The sequence below is a fragment of the Somniosus microcephalus genome, unplaced genomic scaffold (assembly GCF_052327205.1).
Source record: "Somniosus microcephalus isolate GS21.2 unplaced genomic scaffold, FLI_Smic_1.0 unresolved_chr4, whole genome shotgun sequence".
NCBI classification, from domain to species: domain Eukaryota; kingdom Metazoa; phylum Chordata; class Chondrichthyes; order Squaliformes; family Somniosidae; genus Somniosus; species Somniosus microcephalus.
In genome coordinates this window covers 28,102,869-28,117,940 of record NW_028225182.1, presented here as the reverse complement: position 1 = coordinate 28,117,940, position 15,072 = coordinate 28,102,869, and the positions used below count along the sequence as shown (strand labels likewise).

The 15,072-nt window shown below is 48.5% G+C and overlaps 1 pseudogene; it reads left to right on the top strand.

Moving 5' to 3' along the window:
• LOC147090066 (uncharacterized) overlaps positions 1-14,588 on the top strand; it is a 66,360-nt pseudogene extending 51,772 nt beyond the window's left edge.
• Positions 14,589-15,072: the final 484 nt, after the last annotated feature.

Sequence of the window (15,072 nt, the reverse complement as noted above, 5' to 3'; positions counted from 1 at the left end):
TTTAATTGCGATCTTTTTAAAATCTATGCACCGAACGACCATTGCAAGCGTCGCGAGTTTTTTCAGGGGTTATTCACTGAAGTGGCAGAGGTGGAAAATCCTTGTATAGTGGGGGATTTTAATGTATTTTTATCTTGGATGGACATTTCAGCCCAGATGACCTTTAAAGAGGATAACTCCAGAGGGATGATTATAAAAATGATGGCAAATTTAAATTTGGGAGACTTATGGAGGGACCGGAACCCCATAAAATGGGAGTTCTCCAGAGCAGGTTGGGTGGGTGATGTTTTAAAACAGAGCCGAATAGATTTTGTGTTAATGCGGGAAGGGTTAAGTTCGGAGGTGATGGAGATTTATTATAAAAAAGTATTTTTTAGTGATCACTCGGCTTTGGTTCTTAGAATTAGGAACAGCAGAGTTAAGATCGGTTCAGGGGTGTGGATTTTAAACAATCAATACCTGAAGGAAAGTGCTTATAAAGAAGGGATTATAAATATAATAAAGAATGCTCAGAAGGAACTTTTGTTCTTGAAAGAAAGAAGAGTTTGGTGGGACAATTTCAAATATGAGGTAAAAGTTTTTTCGGTATGTTATGGGAAAAAGAGGGCGGCAGCTAACCGGCATCGAGAAGAGAATATAAACAAAAGGTTTACGGATGTCTGTAAAGCAGTTGACGGAGGGGATAAGGGAGCTGAGACTAAGTTCCGGGTGCTAAAGGAAGAGTGGGAATTATTGCAAGCTGAAAAATGGAAGGGGGCCATTCTCCGTGCAAAGGCTAGAGATGCATTGGAGGGCGAAAGATGCACTAGATATTTTCTAGAGCAAGAAAAGCTGCGACAGAGATTATCGTTAATTGAGGAGTTGAAGGTTGGGGAGAAGATCATTCATGAAAGTGGGGAGATTTTAGAGGCGGCTAGCAGCTTTTATCAAGAGTTATATACAAAAGAAGACATTTCCAATTTGGAGATGGAGAAGGTTACTGCTTTTATTGAAGAGGGTTTAAAGGAGGATGAGAGAAGCATGTGTGATAAAGAAGTAGGATTAGCGGAAATAAAAATAGCAATAAGTGGAATGAAGGGGGGGAAAAGCCCAGGATCCGATGGACTAAGTGCAGAATTTTATAAGGAATTTTGCGAGATTTTAAGTCCATTGCTCTTAGAAGTTCTTAAGGAAATTAAAATTGAGGGAAGCCTGGCCCCATCCATGAGGAGAGGTATCATAAGCTTAGCTTATAAAAATAAAGGGGATAGACGGGATCTGAAGAATTGGAGGCCCATCACACTATTAAATGTGGATTATAAGATCTTGGCGAGGGTTATGGCAAATCGTTTGAAGGAGGTGTTACCGGAGATAGTTTGGCCCTCTCAGTCCTATGGAGTCATAGGCCGGGACATCGCAGACTCTGTGGTCTCAATCCGAGATGCAATAGAGCTCATGGAAGAGAGTGGGAGGGAGGCTTATATGTATTAAAGATAGATCAAGAGAAAGCCTTTGATAGGGTCTCTCATGAGTTTTTATTGAAGGTTTTGGAAGCATTTGTTTTCAAGGAAAATTTCATTCAGTGGATAAGGATTTTTATTTCAAACATATTTAGCTGTGTTAAATGTAATGGTTTTTTATCCATGTATTTTCCGATACAGAGATCAGTGAGACAGGGTTGTCCCCTGTCCCCATTGTTGTACACATTGGTAGCAGAACCATTAGATTAGATGATGCGAAAGAAACAAGGTGTAGTTGGGATTGTGGTACCCAGTTCCGGGCTGGTGTCGGTGATACACCAATATGCAGATGACACAACCTTAACATTGAGAAATGGGAAGTCAGTGAGGAAAGCTATGGAGGTAGTGGAGGAATATTGTAGAGCTTCAGGTCCCAGAGTGAATTATAGTAAGTCCCAATGCCTGGTTGCAGGGAGGGGTAGGGGGGAATGGTTGGGGGAATGTCCCTTTAAGGTGGTGGAGGTTTTGGAAGTTTATGGGGTGCAAGAAAGACAGGGAAGAAGTGGATCGATTAAATTGGGAACCGAAGGTTATGAAAATTAAAAAGATTTTGGGAAGATGGGAAAGAAGGTGGTTGAAAGTGCAAGGAAGAGTGACAGTGGTGTCTGCTCTCCTGCTATCTAAGCTATGGTACTTATTGACGGTGGAGGATATTCCTGAGTGGGCAGAAAAGTCCATCCGAGAGGCTTGTGTGAGGTTTTTATGGGAAGGGAAACCAGCCTTGGTGGCTTACAATACCATCATTGGACGGAGAAATCAGGGAGGACTCAACTTCCCAGATATTGATTTGAAGAAAAAATCCTTTAGAATCAAATGGGTGAAGAGATTTCTTCAGAAGTCAAATTCAAGTTTTTGGAAGAGTTGTTTTGAGCATTTTTTTAAACGAAGTGGGATAGGAGGGCCGGGGATATTGTATATGGAATACAATAATAGGTTTTTGAAATCGATTAAACTTCTCCCTAGGTTTTATTCGGGGGTTGTAGAGGCTTGGGCCCAATTTTTAAAAAGTGTGCAGTTTATGCCCAAGGTGGCTGAGGAATTTTTAGAACAGCCCTTATTTTTGAACAGGTGGATCAACATCGAAGGAGAGGTTTTATTTAATCAAGCTTTTATAAAAGCTGGGATTATATCGGTGAAAGATGTATTATACGAGGTGATTCCAGGTTGGTTGCCGGAAGCGATAGTGAGGGACATGGTGTGGGAGGAGGATCAGGAGGTAGAAGGAAAAGCAACAGGAATCATGTATGAGAAGATTGTGAGGGCAATGCCACAGGATTGGATGGAAGAAATAAATGCGGAAATCTCCAAAGGAAGTAAAATGCGTCCTGCTTTTCCAAGCTTTGTACTGGAGAAAGGGGGAGAGTTAGTCCAATTTGACAACTGTAATACTCGAGATTTCTATGAGGTATTCAGAGAATGGAGATTCAAGACACCTGCTGGTCAGGAGTTTTGGCAGAGTATATACCCACAGCTGGACTTCAACAGGATTTGGAAGGGAGTGTGGGCGAATTTTAAATGCCCAGAATGGATTGAACTGGATTTCAAATTGGCTCAAAACCGGATTTTTACCATGATGGTCTTGTGCAAGATTGGACGAGTGGAGGCGGCAACTTGCCCAATGTGTGGGACACAGGATGAGACTCTGTCCCATTTACTGGTGTTATGTCCGCAGGTAAATGACTTTAAGTACTATGTTCGACAGTTGTGTGAAGCTTTTTTGCTGGGTGGGGACCGAACAGCGAGAATGGGAATCCTGTGGGACTCAATTTTGAGATGGGGATTGCAGGAGAGTCTGCCAGAGTCTAGCGGAGCGGCAATTAATTTAATATTCAGTTTGGCTAGATTCGTGATTGTGCAAAGAAGGAATGCTCTGCTTTTTAAGGGGAGGAGAATCAATCTAAAAGAGTATTTTAAATATAAGCCAGAAGATCATTATAAGGCTCTGTGGATGTTTTATTCAGAAAGGAATTTAAGGACAGTATTTTACAACCAATTTTTAAAGTACAATCGATTAATATATGTTACAGGTGACAAATTAAACTTCAGGTTTTGATGTTAAAGTGTGGTGGCGGAATGGCTGTGCAGAGCGGCGGAATTGATTTGTATCATACAATGTAATGATCACGATGTTGTAAATCTTCTTAATGTTCAATAAAGTATAATATAAAAAAAAAGTGGGCAGCACACTTGCTCTCTGAGTCAGAAGGTTGTGGGTTCTAGTCCCACTCCAGGGACTTGAGCACATAAAGCGAGGCTGACACTCCAGTGCAGTGCTGACGGAGTGCTGCACTGTTTCTGATGAGACTTTAAACTGAGGCCCCGTCTGCTCTCAGGTGGATGTAAAAGATCCCATGGCACTCTTTTGAAGAAGAGTAGGGGAGTTATCCCCGGTGTCCTGGCCAATATTTATCCCTCAACCAACATAACAAAAACAGATTACCTGGTTATTATCACAATGCTGTTTGTGGGAGCTTGCTGAGCACAAATTGGCTGCCGTGTTTCCCACATTACAACAATGACTCCACTTCAAAAATACTTCATTGGCTGTAAAGAGCTTTGAGATGTCCGGTGGCCGTGAAAGGCGCTATATAAATGCAAGTCTTTCTTTCATATATCCTTTTTCAATTTCTCCCCACGCTCTGTAATCTCATGGTTTTTGCCTGTATTCTGTACCTGACATTTGTCGTAAACCTCCTTTTTCTGTTTTATTCTAACGTCTACATCCTTTGTCATCCAGGGAGCTTGAGCTTTGGACGCCCCATCGTTCCTCCTTATGGGAATATGCTTGGTTTGTACCTGGTGTCAAATTTTGTTTTATAACGCTCCCATGAAGCACGTTGGGACATTTTACTATATTAAATATGTTCTATAAAAACAAATCGTTGTTATTGTCTGAAACTAACAAATTCCACAGAGGAAAAATAACAGTATTTTTACTCCCAAATGTTAAATATTTTGTTCCATGAGATTTATCTGCTTTTATTGATGAATTTAAAAAGTCTCTATTAAAACCTGAGCCAGTGTGTTGTGAGCCAAAGAGCCTTGTGTCCAATGCGGGGAATAAAGGCCCACAGCCTCCCCTGGCCCCGGGCCCTGAACAAGGGACTGGAGAAACTCGCTGCCCTGCGGATCAGACAATCAGCCGGCGCTAGTCCCGCCCCTCGGGCTCCCCGATTGGTTGGAGGACCCGCCGCCGGCTCGCTCCTCCAGCCCCGCCCACTGGGTGCCGCTAGTCCCGCCCCTCGGGCTCCCCGATTGGTTGGAGGACCCGCCGCCGGCTCGCTCCTCCAGCCCCGCTCACTGGGCGCCGCTGGTCCCGCCCCTCGGGCTCCCCGATTGGTTGGAGGACCCGCCGCCGGCTCGCTCCTCCAGCCCCGCCCCACTCACTCCCTATTGGTCGGAAGCTCCCGTCAATCACCCGGGCAGTGTGAGCTGAGCATGCCGGACCTTGGCAGCAGCCGCTGACACATCAGGTGAGAGAGCTCCGGGAGCGGGTTCATGAACCCCAGGGGAGGCCGTGAGATTCTCAGCAGCTCAGCTCTGCTCGGTGCTGTGTGAACGGGCTGCTCCACACCCCAGCTGCTCATGGGGAATGCCAGTGCGGAGGGCCCAGTGCAGAAGGCCCAGGGTGGAAGACCCAGAGGAGAGTGTCCGAGGCGGGAGGCCGAGCACGGAGGACCCCAGGCGGGAGGCCTAGCACGGAGGACACCAGGCGGGGGGCCCAGCACGGAGGACCCCAGGCGGGGGGCCCAGCACGGAGGACCCCAGGCGGGGGGCCCAGCACGGAGGACCCCAGGCGGGAGGCCCAGCACGGAGGACCCCAGGCGGGGGGCCCAGCACGGAGGACCACAGGCGGGGGGCCCAGCACGGAGGACCCCAGGCGGGGGGCCCAGCACGGAGGACCCCAGGCGGGGGGCCCAGCACGGAGGACCCCAGGCGGGGGGCCCAGCACGGAGGACCCCAGGCGGGGGGCCCAACACGGAGGACCCCAGGCGGGGGGCCCAGTGCGGAGGGCCCAGTGGAGAGTGTCCTAGGCGGGAGGCCCAGCACGGAGGACCCCAGGCGGAAAGCCCACCACGGAGGGCCCCAGGCGGGAGGCCCACCACGGAGGGCCCCAGGTGGGGGGCCCAGGGCGGAGGACCCCAGGTGGGGGGCCCAGGGCGGAGGACCCCAGGCGGGGGGCCCAGGGCGGAGGACCCCAGGCTGGAGGCCCAGGGCGGAGGACCCCAGGCTGGAGGCCCAGGGCGGAGGACCCCAGGCGGGAGCCCCAGCACGGAGGACCCCAGGCGGGGGGCCCAGGGCGGAGGACCCCAGGCTGGGGGCCCAGGGTGGGGCGGCTGGTCGACAGAAGCGGAGTCGGGAGATGCTGTGGGTGAGCATGCTGCACGGTTTCTAAAGTTGAAGAACGGCCTCCGGCCCGAATGAGTTCCAGCGGCCCCGCCTGTGCTTCGTCTGGTGGCAGCTGTGAGGCTTTGTTTCGGTGATGGGATCGGGTTTGTGCGCTGCCATTTTGGTGGAGGAAAGACAGACTGTTCCTATCTATAGTCTGGTGCTTGAACAGCCATAAGATGGGAAAAGATAACGGGATAAAAGTGAAAGGAAAAAAGGAAAATAAAAGACAAAACAAGGTATATCGGCAAGGAATAACCAATGTCTTGATGGCTGGGTCCTGTGAGTGATAACAGCAAGAAGAAGGAAATTTGAGTAGTCGTTTTCCTCTTTTACGGGATTTCTCTGTCTCTTTGCCTCTCTGTAAAGAGGCACCTCATATCCATCAATTGTCCATTGAGCACAAGATTCCTGGCTGGCTATCAGGGATCCCGAGGTTCATTTTTTCTCTTTTATTTAAATCTGGTAGTACTTGTTACAACTCATTAATTACATGATAAATCCATTACATTCATTAACCACAATAAGGCTAAGCCTTAAAAAACAGCTTTAAGATTAACAGTACAAATACAATAATACATTTTTCCAGACAAAACCAATGTCAACAATACAGGTACCCGTAGTAAAAAACAATACATACCAGTCCTACTGGCAATCTAGTAACTCGTCATTTTTGCTTGGTATAAGCTGTTGTCCTTTTTAAAATTTTAATATTCAAGTACAACAGTACTTATACAACTCATCAGTTACATTGTAAATCCATTACATTCATTGACCAATTATGGTCAACAATATAGAGTCGTAGAGTTATACAGCACGGATAGAGGCCCTTCGGCCCATCGTGTCCGCGCCAGCCATTAAGCCCTGTCTAATCTAATCCCATATTCCAGCATTTGGTCCGTAGCCTTGTATGCTATGGCATTTCAAGTGCTCATCCAAATGCTTCTTAAATGTTGTGAGGGTTTCTGCCTCCACAACCCTTTCAGGCAGTGAGTTCCAGACTCCAACCACCCTCTGGGTGAAAAAGTTCTTTCTCAAATCCCCTCTAAACCTCCTGCCCTTTACCTTGAATCTATGCCCCCTAGTTATTGTCCCCTCTACTAAGGGAAAAAGCTCCTCAGCATCCATCCTATCTATGCCCCTCATAATTTTGTACACCTCAATCATGTCCCCCCTCAGCCTCCTCTGCTCCAAGGAAAACAAACCCAATCTGCCCAGTCTCTCTTCATAGCTGAAGCACTCCAGCCCTGGTAACATCCTGGTGAACCTCCTCTGCACCCTCTCCAACACGACCAGAACTGCACACAGTATTCCAGCTGTGGCCTAACCAGTGTTTTATACAGCTCCATCATAACCTCCTTGCTCTTATATTCAATGCCTCGGCTAATGAAGGCAAGTATCCCATATGCCTTTTTTACCACCTTATCCACCTGTTCCGCCGCCTTCCGGGATCTGTGTACTTGCACACCCAGATCCCTCTGACCCTCCATCTTGCCTAAGGTCTTATCATTCATTGTGTATTCCCTTGCCTTGTTAGTCCCCCCAAAGTGCATCACCTCGCACTTTTCCGGGTTAAATTCCATTTGCCACTGTTCCGCCCATCTGACCAACCCATCTATATTGTCCTGCAGACTGAGGCTACCCTCCTCGCTATTTACCACCCTACCAATTTTTGTATCATCCGCGAACTTACTGATCATACCCTTTACATTCATATCCAAGTCATTAATGTAGACCACAAACAGCAAGGGACCCAGCACCGATCCCTGTGGTACCCCACTGGCCACAGGCTTCCAGTCACAAAAACAACCTTCGACCATCACCCTCTGCCTTCTGCCACTAAGCCAGTTTTGTATCCAATGTGCCAAGGCACCCTGGATTCCATGGGCTCTTACCTTCTTGACCAGTCTCCTGTGCGGGACTTTATCGAAGGCCTTACTGAAATCCATGTATACCACATCCACTGCGTTACCCTCATCCACACACCTAGTCACCCCCTCAAAAAATTCAATCAATTTAGTCAGACATGATCTTCCCTTGACAAAGCCATGTTGACTATCCCTGATTAATCCTTGCCTCTCCAAGTGGAGACAAATTTTGTCCCTCAGAATTTTTTCCAATAATTTTCCTACCACTGATGTTAGGCTCACTGGCCTGTAGTTCCCCGGTTTTTCCCTACTTCCCTTCTTGAATAATGGTACTACATTAGCGGTTCTCCAGTCCTCTGGCACATCCCCTGTGGCCAGAGAGGTCCTGAATATATGTGTTAGAGCCCCCGCAATCTCTTCCTTTGCCTCACACAGCAGCCTGGGATACATTTCATCTGGGCCTGGGGATTTATCCATTTTTAGGCCAGCTAAAACCGCCAATACCTCCTCCCTCTCGATGTTAATATGTTCGAGCATATCACAGTCCCCCCGCCCTATTTCTATGTCTACATTGTCCTTCTCCATAGTGAAAACAGATGCAAAAAATTCATTTAGAACCCCTCCTACATCTTCCGGCTCCACACACAGATTGCCACTTTTGTCCCTAATGGGCCCTATTTTTTCCCTAGTTATCCTCTTACCCTTAATATACTTATAAAACATCTTAGGATTTTCCTTTATTTTGCTCGCCAGTGTTATTTCATGGCCCCTCCTTGATCTCCTAATTTCTTTTTTAAGTATCCCCCTGCACTTTTTGTACTCCTCTAGGGCTTCCTCCGTCTTTAGCCTTTTGTATCTACCAAAAGCCCTCCTTTTTTTCCTAATCCATTCTCGTATATCCCCTGACATCCAAGGTTCCCTGTGGTTTTTGGAACCACCCTTGACCTTTACGGGAACATGTTGCCATTGTATGATCTCAATCTCCCTTCTGAAAGCCTCCCATTGCTCCGATGCGGATTTTCCTACAAGTAGCTGATCCCAGTCCATTTTGGCCAGATCCTGCCTTATCCTATTAAAATCGGCCTTCCCCCAATTTAGAACCTTTATTTCCGGCCCATCCATGTCCTTTTCCATGACCACCTTAAATCTTACCATATTATGGTCACTGTCACCAAAGTGCTCACCTACTAGCACTTTTTCCACTTGGCCAGCCACATTCCCTAGAATTAGGTCCAGTACCGCCCCCTCTCTTGTAGGACTTTCTACATGCTGGCTCAAAAAGCTCTCCTGGATGCACTTTAAGAATTCTACACCCTCTGAGCCTTTCACACTCTGACTATCCCAGTTAATATTGGGGAAGTTGAAATCATCCATTATTATTACCCTATTATTTGCAGGTAAATCAATAATATTTACAGTACAAACTGCAACTATTTAATAAACCAAGAATCCGTACAAACCAGTCCAACTGGCATCGTTCAATCATTCATTCCTCCATTCATCCGTTCGTTCGCTCAAGCATAAGTTCCATTGTGCATGACTGCGTACATGTGTGTCATTTCTATCTGCGGCAATGCGTGTGTTCGTTCATCCATCTGGTAGGCTTCACACTCACCGAGTGACCCCCGTCCTGGGGAGTGGGCCCTTCATTCGGTTGAATGTAAGTTCCATTGTGTATGCGTGCATATCATTTGTCTACCTGTGTGCATGCGTGTGTTCATTCATCCGTCCGGCAGGCCTCACACTCACCGAGTGACCCCCGTCCTGGGGAGTGAGGGCCCTTCATTCGGCTGAACGTAAGTTCCACTGTGTATGCGTGCGTGCGTGCATATATTTGCATCCGCATGCGTGCGTTCACTGGAGCGTTCGTTCGTTCGATTAAGGAAGGCTTTAACACTAAATAACACCACAATATACAAAGTCCCACAACCATATCAAAAAATCACTTAAGACTTCAAGTAAACTACTTTTAACCAGAACCCGAAACTTCTTCAAAAAACAAGTAATACCAGTTCAACGCCAGTCCTATTGGCACTCTAATAACTCCTGGTCTTCACTTGATGTTAACCAACCATATAATGTCATAATCCTTATCCACAGTCTTCAACCTTTCCACAGAAAAGAAGCCAACCACTTTCTCAAATCCCGTAAAAGAGGAAAACGAGTACTCAAATTTCCTTCTTCTTGCTGTTATCACTCACAGGACCCAGCCATCAAGACATTGGTTATTCCTTGCTGATATACCTTGTTTTGTCTTTTATTTTCCTTTTTCACTTGTATCCCGTTATCTTTTCCCATCTTATGGCTATTCAAGCACCATACTATAGATAGGAACAGTCTGTCTTTCCTCCACCAAAATGGCAGCGCACAAACCCGATCCCATCACCGAAACAAAGCCTCACAGCTGCCACCAGACGAAGCACAGGCGGGGCCGCTGGAACTCATTTGGGTCAGAGACTATTCTTAAACTTTAGAAACCGTGCAGCATGCTCACCCACAGCATCTCCCGACTCCGCTTCTGTTGACCAACCGCTCCGTGCTGGGCCCCCCGCCTAGGGTCCTCCGCCCTGGGCTCCCCACCTGGGGTCCTCCGCCCTGGGCCCCCCACCTGGGGTCCTCCGTGCTGGGCCTCCCGCCTAGGACACTCTCCTCTGGGTCTTCCACCCTGGGCCTTCTGCACTGGGCCCTCCGCACTGGCATTCCCCGTGAGCAGCCGGGGTGTGGAGCAGCCCATTCACACAGCACCGAGCAGAGTTTAGCTGCTGAGAATCTCGCAGCCTCCCCCGGGGTTCATTAACCCGCTCCCTGAGCTCTCTCACCTGATGTGTCAGCGGCAGCTGCCAAGGTCCGCGCATGCTCAGCTCACACTGCCCAGGTGATTGACGGGAGCTTCCGACCAATAGGGAGCAAGCGGGGCGGGGCTGGAGGAGCGAGCCGGCGGCGGGTCCTCCAACCAATCGGGGAGCCCGAGGGGCAGGACTAGCGCTGGCTGATTGTCTGATCCGCAGGGCAGTGAGTTTCTCCAGTCCCTTGTTCAGGGCCCGGGGCCAGGGGAGGCTGTGGGCCTTTATTCCCCGCATTGGACACAAGGCTCTTTGTCTCACAACACACTGGCTCAGGTTTTAATAGAGACTTTCTAAATTCATCAATAAAAGCAGATAAACCTTGTGCTTCTGTGGAACAAACTTTCTAATATTTTATAGAGTCATAGAATGGTTGCAGCACAGAAGGAGGCCATTCGGCCCGTCGAGCCCGTGCCGGCTCTCTGCAAGACCACTTCAGCGAGTTCCACTCCCCGCCCTTTCCCCGTAACCCTGCACATTTCTTTACTTCAGATACTTATCCAATTCCCTTTTAAAAGCCGTGATTGAATCTGCCTCCACCACCCTTTCAGGCAGTGCATTCCAGATCCTAACCGCTCGCTGCATAAAAATTTTTTTCCTCATGTCGCCTTTGGTTCCTCTGCCAATCACCTTAAATCTGTGTCCTCTGGTTCTCGACCCTTCCGCCAATGGGAACAGTTTCTCTCTCTACTCTGTCCAGACCCCTCGTGATTTTGAACACCTCTATCAAATCTCCTCTCAACCTTCTCTGCTCTGAGGAGAACCACCCCAAGTTTCTCCAGTCTATCAATGTAACTGAAGTCCCTCATCTGTGATTCTGTGATTCTGTGATCCCATATGCTTTTTTAACTGCTTTCTCAACCTGCCCTGCCACCTTCAACGATTTGTGCACACATACCCCCAGGTCTCTCTGTTCCTGCACCCACTTTAGAATTGTACCCTTTAGTTTATATTGCCTCTCCTCGTTCTTCCTACCAAAATGTATCAGTTCGCACTTTTCTGCGTTAAATTTCATCTCCCACGTGTCCGCCCATTCCACCAGCCTGTCTATGTCCTCTTGAAGTCTATCACTATCCTCCTCACTGTTCACTATACTTCCAAGTTTTTTGTCATCTGCATATTTTGAAACTGTGCCCTGTACACACAAGTCCAAGTCATTAATATATATATCAAGAAAAGCAGTGGTCCTAGTACCGACCCCTGGGGAACACCACAGTGTACCTTCCTCCAGTCCAAAAAACAACCGTTCACCACTATTCTCTGTTTTCTGTCACTTTGCCAATTTCATATCCATGCTGCCACTGTCCCTTTTATTCCATGGGCTTCAACTTTGCTGGCAAGCCTATTATGTGGCACTTTGTCGAACGCCTTTTGGAAATCCATGTACACCACGTTAACCGCATTGCCCTCATCAACCCTCTCTGTTACCTCATCAAAAAACTCAATCAGAATCAGAGCGGCCGGGCCCGGCGGACGTGCGGCCAGGGTCCCGGCACCAGGAAACCCAGGATGCAGCGCCTCCCCCAGACAGGAGAAACCACAACTGGATCGGCACAGCAGAGCCGCCAATCCAGAGCCGGCTTGTATCAGGGCGGGCGCTGAATGCAGAAGTCAGTCCCTGGCCGCCTGTGTAGGTCTTTTTGTTGCTTCAGTTTGAGCTGGAGTGGAGATGGAGTAGAAGCTGCTGGGTTTAACCCCCAGTACTTCTGAGCCCAGGAGGACCCAACAATTTCCAATGTGGGACTGTCAAGGGAGGTGGATTCTGGGGGAGATTAGGTTGTTAGACATTGTCCCTACAATGTAAAAGAGTATTGTTTTAGGAACAAGTATTCTGTAGAGGCTTTTAATCCAGTTTACATATACAGATTTGTTTTAATTCATTCTTGGGATGTGGGCGTCACTCGCAAGAGCAGCAAATATTGCCAATCCCCAGTTGCCCGTTGAGAAGGTGGTGGTGAGTCGCCTTCTTGAACCGCTGCAGTCCGTGTGGTGAAGATACTCCCACAATGCTGTTGTATAAGGGGTTCCAGGATTTTCACCCAGTGATGATGTAGCAACGGCGATATATGTCCAAGTCAGGATGATGTGTGACTAGGAGAACTTGGAGGTGATGGTGCTCCCATGCACCTTCTGCCTTTGTCCTTCTAGGTGCTGGAGGTTGCGGGTTTTGGAGGTTCTGTCAAAGTTCTGGCCGAGTTGCTGATGTATAAAGTCCACCTCCTTTGCCCCCTCCCACTCCCACCTCTCTCTCTCGCCTCCCATAGGGGCCAGAGGCCCAGACCAGGTGGCAGATTCCCTTCACCGAGGGACATTAGTAAACCAGTGGGATTTTATTACAATCCGGCAGCTTTCATGGTCACTTTTTTCTGGTGCCAGCCCCACAAATAACCAGATTCATTGAGCTCAATTTCACAACCTGCCTCTTTAGTAGGTTCTCTCTCACACTCCCGGTTTTAAATTCATTTTACAGGGTATTAGAAGGGGAGGATTTGCAGACGGGAAACTCAAACCAAACATCACGTCAAGATCTGACAGTCACTCAATTCATCAGGAACTGAATATTATCGGTCTTTGAATATGGAAGCAAAAAGCACCATTCACACCGGGGAGAGGCCGTTCACCTGCTCTGAGTGTGGGAAGTGATTCACTCGCTCATCCAACCTGCTGAGACACCAGCGAGTTCACTCTGGGGAGAGGCCGTTCACCTGCTCTGAGTGTGGGAAGGGATTCACTAATTCATCCCACCTGCTGAATCACCAGCGAGTTCACACTGATGAGAGACCGTTCAGGTGCTCTCACTGTAGGACAAGGTTCAGGCGATCATCTGAGCTCACTATACACCAGCGCACTCACACTGGGGAGAGGCCGTTCACCTGCTATGAGTGTGCGAAGGGATTCACTCATTCATCCCACCTGCTGACACACCAGTGACTTCACAGTGGGGAGAGGCCGTTCACCTGCTCTGAGTGTGGGAAGGGATTCACTAATTCATCCCACCTGCTGACACACCAGTGAGTTCACACTGATGAGAGACCTTTTAAATGCCTGGACTGTGGGAAGTGCTTTAAAAGTTCCGGGGAACTGATCTGCCATGAACGTTTTCACACTGACGAGAGACCGTTCAGCTGCTCTCACTGCGGGACTGGGTTCAGGCAGTCATCTGACCTTACTGTCCACCAGCTCACTCACACTGGGGAGAGGCCGTTCACCTGCTCTGAGTGTGGGAAGGGATTCACTCGCTCATCCCACCTGCTGAATCACCAGCGAGTTCACACTGATGAGAGACCTTTTAAATGCTCGGACTGTGGGAAGTGCTATAAAAGTTCCGGGGAACTGAGACGCCATCAACATGTTCACACTGACGAGAGACCGTTCAGGTGCTCTCACTGCGGGACTGGGTTCAGGCAGTCATCTGAGCTCACTGTCCACCAGCGCACTCACACTGGGGAGAGGCCGTTCATCAGGAACTGAATATCATTGGCCTTTGAATATGGACACAAATAGCACCGTTCACAGCGGGGAGAAACCGTACACGTGTTCTGTGTGTGGACGAAGCTTCAGCCAACCTTCTGGCCTATCGAGACACAAGCACATTCACACCGGGGAGAGGCCGTTCACCTGCTTTGAGTGTGGGAAGGGATTCACTCAGTCATCCACTCTGCTGACACACCAGCGAGTTCACACTGGGGAGAGGCCGTTCACCTGCCCTGAGTGTGGGAAGGGATTCACTCAGTCATCCGACCCGCTGAGACACCAGCGAGTTCATACTTGGGAGAGGCCGTTCACATGCCCTGAGTGTGGGAAGGGATTCACTCAGTCATCCAGCCTCCTGACACACCAGTGCATTCACAAGTGACTGCAGGGGTTGGATTCTGTTGTTGCTGCTGTTAATCACATCCAGGACTGAACCATGTTCATTCTGGCAGGTGGGGATTGTTTCTGCTGATGTTAATAACTCCGGGAAATGGGCTGGAGTTTAATATTCTGGATATATGTCAAATAAATCAACTTTGTTTTGAACACATTGTTGTAGATTTTTGTCTTTCCCACCTGAGTGTTTAGCATCACCTGGCTGGAGCTCAGAAAGGACAATCTGGGGGAGGATCGTACGGCGGGAACAGAACTCCAGCCTGGACACAGTCCTTCAGGGCCACACTGAGAGGGCAAACGGCACTTTGGCCTTTCTTGTATCTCTTCACTGACAGCAAAGTTGCCGTGAGGGTTAATCTCGAGACATGTGAGAAACGTGTCCCAGCCGCTCTCTGCCATGGTTCAGAGTTCCTGGGCATGGAACAGAAGGCTCCTTTAGGAATGTACCAAGTGCTTTTTATTAATGGCCTTATTAACCTGTGTTGCTACTTTTAGTGATTTGTGTATCTGTATCCCTGGATCCCTCTGCTCCTCCAGACCATTTAGACTCTTAGGGGGAAATTCGGTGGTGCCCCCTTTGGTTCGCTAACATCACCGGGGCTA